Source organism: Lathyrus oleraceus, chromosome 7 (assembly GCF_024323335.1).
Source record: "Lathyrus oleraceus cultivar Zhongwan6 chromosome 7, CAAS_Psat_ZW6_1.0, whole genome shotgun sequence".
Lineage (NCBI taxonomy): Eukaryota > Viridiplantae > Streptophyta > Magnoliopsida > Fabales > Fabaceae > Lathyrus > Lathyrus oleraceus.
Genome location: NC_066585.1, coordinates 511,202,912 through 511,208,866, shown reverse-complemented (window position 1 = coordinate 511,208,866; position 5,955 = coordinate 511,202,912). Strand labels below are relative to the sequence as shown.

The 5,955-nt window shown below is 39.1% G+C and overlaps 1 long non-coding RNA gene across 8 annotated transcripts; it reads left to right on the top strand.

The window, feature by feature from the left end:
• The first annotated feature begins 949 nt into the window (after nt 1-949).
• Nucleotides 950-5,559, top strand: LOC127105920 (uncharacterized). 8 transcript variants are annotated; one of them, XR_007795184.1, is made up of 7 exons: nt 950-1,222; nt 1,375-1,475; nt 1,725-1,849; nt 1,973-2,819; nt 2,904-2,967; nt 3,094-4,576; nt 4,940-5,559. It is a non-coding gene; the product is annotated as an uncharacterized LOC127105920 (long non-coding RNA). The 8 variants fall into 8 exon arrangements; XR_007795181.1 differs by having other exon boundaries at nt 1,973-2,967; nt 3,094-3,271; nt 3,390-4,576; XR_007795185.1 differs by having other exon boundaries at nt 1,973-2,967; nt 3,094-3,696; nt 3,798-4,576.
• The last annotated feature ends 396 nt before the right edge of the window (nt 5,560-5,955 follow it).

Here is a 5,955-nt window from a genome sequence, read left to right as displayed (position 1 = left end):
ATAAGGGTAGATGGCGATGCACGAAGCAATCGACTTACAAGGTTGATGGCGATGCATAAAGCAATCGACTTACAAAAGGGTGGATGAATACGTGCTGGTTCTGTTAGGTTTTGGAAAATGATTACTCGACGTTGGATCGAGGTTTTGGTCTTGTTTTGAAATGGTTATCGGGTGTTCATTTTATTTCTTGTATTAACAGATGAATAAAGAATGAAAGAATATTATACATTTCATGGGAGAGGGATACATTTGTTATGAATGGGGATTGACATGGCAATCAAGCAATATAAGTATATGCCTCATACACCATACAAGTAGGCCACAGTTAATCACACAAGTAAAATATTTAAACAAGTATGTGATCAAATCAAATAATCAAAGAAAAGAAATGAATGAGCATTAAACAACGTGTAAGTGTAAGGGAACCGGCTCATTGTAAGAAAGCCCAAGAGTAAGCTATGTGAGGTTGATGGCGATGCTTAAAAAGCAATCGACTTACAAGGGTGTAAAAAAATGGGCTCGATATTAAATCGAGAAAGTATGATTTTTATAGTTTAATAAAAAAAAAATGGTTTTTGAACTAAATTAAAATACAACAACTATGCATTATTAACAAATGAAATTATAATAAACATAAAAAGGACATTAACAAAATACTAAAGGAAAATAAGATCAAATAAAAGCAAATAAAAGCAAAAAGTTCCACATATGAGTATTGAACCCTCTCCATTTAATACTATGAAACTAACTTCTTTCCACTAGACCACTCAACAATATTTGCTACTGATATACTATGTTAAATATATGAACCGGGCTAAAAAAAAGATTTAAAAAAATAAAAAAAAAAAAATAAACATTTTTATGGTTTTTTTTCTCTCTGTTAAAAAACAAAATAAGCTAAATAAATAAAAAGTAAATAATAATAATAAAAGAAAAAAGAAAATGGAAACAGCAGAGAAACAGCTTCATCGTCCTCCTCACTCTCTCTCACCTTGCGAACTCAACCTTAGCTAGCAATGGTAATCTCACGCACTCGAAACTCATCCTTCTTATGACATCAACAAAACCCTCTCACGCTCTCAACGAACCCCTCTCAATCACTCTCAGCTCTCACAATATTTCCAACAGCAAGCACATGAGAAAGATAAAAAAGAAAGAAAAAGAAGTACTCACAAAGCGTCACGGCGGCGATGGTGAAGGACGCGAAGAAGCTGGCCTCCAGGTAATTGATTTTGGGATTTTAGGGTTCCTCTGCTTCAGATTTTTGCCTCCAGCTCTCTGTGTTCAGTGGCCGCCTCTCACTCTTTAGAAATTAGGGTTTTTTTTTGTCCCTCACTGATTTCTCTCCTTCTCCTTTTATATTCTATGTATTAGGGTTTCCAATGGGGTCTTTGCTGTTCAAAAGGAGTGTTTCTGCAAAGCACTTTGGATGCTCAGACACATAATCACCCTATCCATGTTAGATTCAAGAAAAGGTATCCTTTCTTCTCTGCTTTGACCTCATATCAATTTGGGATGTTTTTTTGACTTTGCCCTCTGACTGTTGGTTAATGGTTTTGCACTTTAGGTTTTGCAAATTGACTGATTAATGTGTTTCCCCCTTTGTTCATTTTTTACCGCAGTGAAAATTGGTTACAAGGAGGTTGTGGATGTTGGTAACATATTGTAGTGACAACTTGTGTTTTGTCATGACTTTAACTTGTTTGTGCATGAACTGCTGCCAGGGTCTTGAATGGAACATACACATCTCTGTCATGGTCTGCTTCATGAAGTAGCAGGATATGGTCTTGATTTGGACTTGTCGATGCAGATTGTTGGTTGTTGCTATAGCAGTTGATGGTTGATGCAGGTACAGCAGGGGTTAACTCCATTTGGTTCGATATGGCTTGACTTGTGTTCACGGTAGATTGGTCATTGACACACACATTCATGAATTATGCATTGATGCTTCTGGTTGGTTTTGTTTATGTAGGTTCAATGACTGGGCTGGTTCAACATATCTGCTTCTGCCTTCATTGGGACTTAATGCAGGATGGTATTTTTGCTTCCTGATTGTACATCCTTGGATCCTTCAGGAAGGCCCATCTTCTCTACCAAAACCTTCAAAGCTGCTTCAGTAGGCATTCCATGGGCAACAAACTTATGCTCTGACTGTGACACTCCGGCATCATTACAAACAGCAGCAATTTTCGCTATCATCTGAAGATTAGCATCCAATCGACCAGCTGGCAAAATTCTCTATTTGACCATCAGATGGATTATACGTAGTTCCTTCCACCTTAGAGGCTCGCAGGGTATCTACATTAGGGCCACTAGCTACTAGTTTTGAAACAGCCATCCGGTTTGTTGTCAATGTACCAGTTTTTATCAGAGCAAATCACAGTTGTACAACCCAGAGTTTCGACACTAGGTAGTTTCCGAACCAGGGCATTCTTCTGGGTCATTTTGCAAGTACCAAGTGCAAGGCAAGTCGTGATGACAGCGGGCAATCCCTCCGGAATAGCAGCCACAGCCAATGCCACAGCAATCTCAAAGTAATACGTACACTTCTCAAATGAAAACTTGAAGTTCCACTTTGAGCAATAGTTCCAAGACAGTCAACTAGTTCTTGCTTAGTCATACCAATGCCTGTATCAGTGATAGTGATGATCCCCATTATCCTTATCAGCTTGAATTCGGATATCAAAATCAATTGCATCCTTCATCAGGTCAAGCTCTGTAACACTAAAAAATCGCAGCTTATCCAAGGCATCACTTGCATTACTGATAAGTTCCCTGAGAAACACTTCCTTGTTACTGTATAAACTGTTAACAATAAGGTCCATGAGCCGACTAAACTCTGCTTGGTATTCAAATTTTTCAGCTGGTGGGGAACTTGATGCAAATTGTTGGCAATGCTGCAGGATCGGTGCCGACTACAACGCTCAATTGCGTACCGGTTTGAGGCAGCTCACGTCATAACAAATGGTAAGCTTCCGAAAGCGGTTTCAGTTTTGATCACTACTCTAGTTTGATGCCTATTCCATCATGGGCGAATTCCATCGGTAAACCGGCAAATTAACGCATTTCCTTAAACTCGTTCTGTTTCCGCAGGTTCGGTGGTTCCCTGCGGAGTAGCTCTTGGTTGCATCCACCTTGGAGGAAAGTCTGAGCAAAGTGCATCCACCACCAACTACAATACCCTCTTCAACAGCTGCCTTTGTAGCATTAAAAGCGTCTTCAACTCTCAATTTCTTTTCCTAGAGTTTTGTCTCAGTTTGTGCACCAACCTGTATGACAGCCATGCCACTAGACAGTTTTGCAATAACAACATCAGGATCACTTTGAAATGAGACAGCAGCTTCGAACTTTCTTCTTCGGATATTCCTAACTCTTTTTTTTTTTTACAGGAGCAATTGAGCCATCGGAGTTCTTTAAGGGCAAAGGGATATCCATAGTAACCAGTTTTCCAGATTTATGAGAAGCGATACAGTTACTTCCCAAATAGAATCATAACTGATGGACCTTTAGCATGTCCCTTTAAAACCTCATTTCAATCACACAATTTAAGGGAAATAAAGAGGATCGTTTTGCTTCCCATGTTGGGTATGTTCAAAGCTGCATTTTCACTGACCGTGTTATGATTGAATAACCGCAACGAACGTTGTTGTTCCATGTAGCAGTGCAGTAGCAGTACATGAGTTTTTCGCCTTCTTGGTCAGTTTAGAGTGAATTACCAATTGTCAAAGCTAGTTAACATGGAAGGTTATAACAATTGGATACTTTTGGTTACAGAGTTCACTCTTAAATCTTTGCAGTCATGGCAGTGGGCTAGCAACAGTGTATACTACCTGTTGGGGTTGTGGTCCAGATTGGCGGTTTCTGTTCCATATTTGAAGGGTGATACACCAAGCTTACTTGGTGAAATGTTCTTAAGATTACGGAAAATGTCATCACGTCAAGATTCAATCATGTGCAGGTTGGATTGGTTGCAAAGTTGTAGGCTCATTTGACTGTGGTGCTGCTACAGCTTATTATTTGGTGGCTATGTGGAGTAGCAACTGGTGTTCACGAAGAAATATACAAGTAATCACACCGAGAGACCCTAAAACTAATATGAATTTCACAAGTTCATCTTTAGCTGCAGACACTGATCTTTTTTTTCTCTTCCAACAAAATTCAAAAGCAGTTCATGGATGCATGCGTATATAGATTCTTCTTCAATGCTTAGCTTGGCTCCTTGCCGCACTTCGTCTCGCATAGCATCCAACAAAGTATATGATAGACAAAACAGAAAATAATACGACATTGAATATCGCAACAACTCTCCACTCAGTTTTCATGTATTGCGCCACGCCGGCCTTGCAAGAATCACAACAATAGCATTTGAAAGCTCGAGAATTTTTTTGTACCGCTTGCAGTCATGGTTAGGACTAACTGGATGAAAGCTCAAGTCATAGTAAGATGCATTTACAGCAGGATATCCACACTCAGAAGGCGGCCGACAGCAACTAGATTCAATTGGACTCAAATCTTCAATCTCTGCAAAATAGGTGACTGCCCAAGCAATGGCAGGAAAGCCATCCAAATTCAACCGGTAAGTTAGAGATCCATTTGTTCCCACTACTGCTGTTATGTTAATTTGAATTGGATTTGTATTTTTTGTTTAGAGTATTTCAATAGGTCATATCGTAGTGACGTATGTAATGTGACATTGGTATTGTAACTTGGTTGAGCAAGAAGTATGATTGAAATTTGAATGTATGGTTTGAATCTCTAACAGAAAAATATACATTGAAAAAGCCAGCAATTGATGTTCCATAACTTGTTGATGTGGCCTACTGCTATGCTGATTGTTCAAGGATGGTTTTTTATAGGTCTGCTGCAACATGATGCAGGTGGAACTCCATTGAGCTAATGCAAGCAAATCCCATCTGATTTTCTGTTGATTTTATTTCAGGTTGCCATGCATTTTGCAGATGAATGCCATCTTAGGCATGCAACATCAACATGAGCATTGCATCTTGTTGTGGTTGATGTGCTGCCAATACTTACCTTGCTGTAGGATTTTATTATCGACATGGATGAACTGCTGTCATGCTGCAGATTGTGTTGTTCTGCAAGCCTAAACCAGTACTTCATGGCTTGTGCTTTGTAGGTTTGTGATAGTGGTCAAGGCATTTGCAAGGTTACTTGTGAGCGAAGCAACAAGGTGAAAGCACAATCAACATGTCTACTGGATGATTAATCAAGGCAAAGTAACATGGGATTATGTCCAAGTTTGGGAAATCAGGGCTTCAGAATTTTAGGGTTGACTTTGGTCAAAGTTGACCAAAAAGTCAACTGTTGACCAAAGTCAACAAATGGTCCAAACTCATTTTCTTGGCACTTTCTTTGTAAATGGACAATGTATTGATAATCATGGTGAAATTTAGGGTATTTGGATTTTGGGTGACTTTGGTCAAAGTTGACCAAAAAGTCAACTGTTGGTCAAAGTGTCAATTTTTGTGTATTTTTGTATGGAATCAAATGTAATAAAATTGAAATGGATTAACAAAATGGTTTGAAGTTGGTTTCCAACTTGTTTTGCCTTATGACTTGAATATTTGACTTTGAAAAGAACATGACTGATAATGCACATGAACAAGGCCATGAACTGAGACCATAAGGTCAGGGTTTTGACACAGTATCCATGAACCAATAACATGACTAGCAAGTGGCTCGAAACACAAGAAGCTTGATCGTTTAGATGACCCAGACCATAGAGGTATCCACAATCACAACACCCTGACTTTGAATCAAAACCAATCCTCATGTAAAACCAAAGCAAGGTTAGGCCAAACATGCCAAACAAACATGAAAAATTCAGGAGCAAAATCGGGGTATGACAGTTCCGAGGATGATGTGAAGGAAGTCAAGATTGGGTCTCGATTGTGTCCAGATGCTAAGAAGGGGTTGACTGATCTTCTTCGAGAG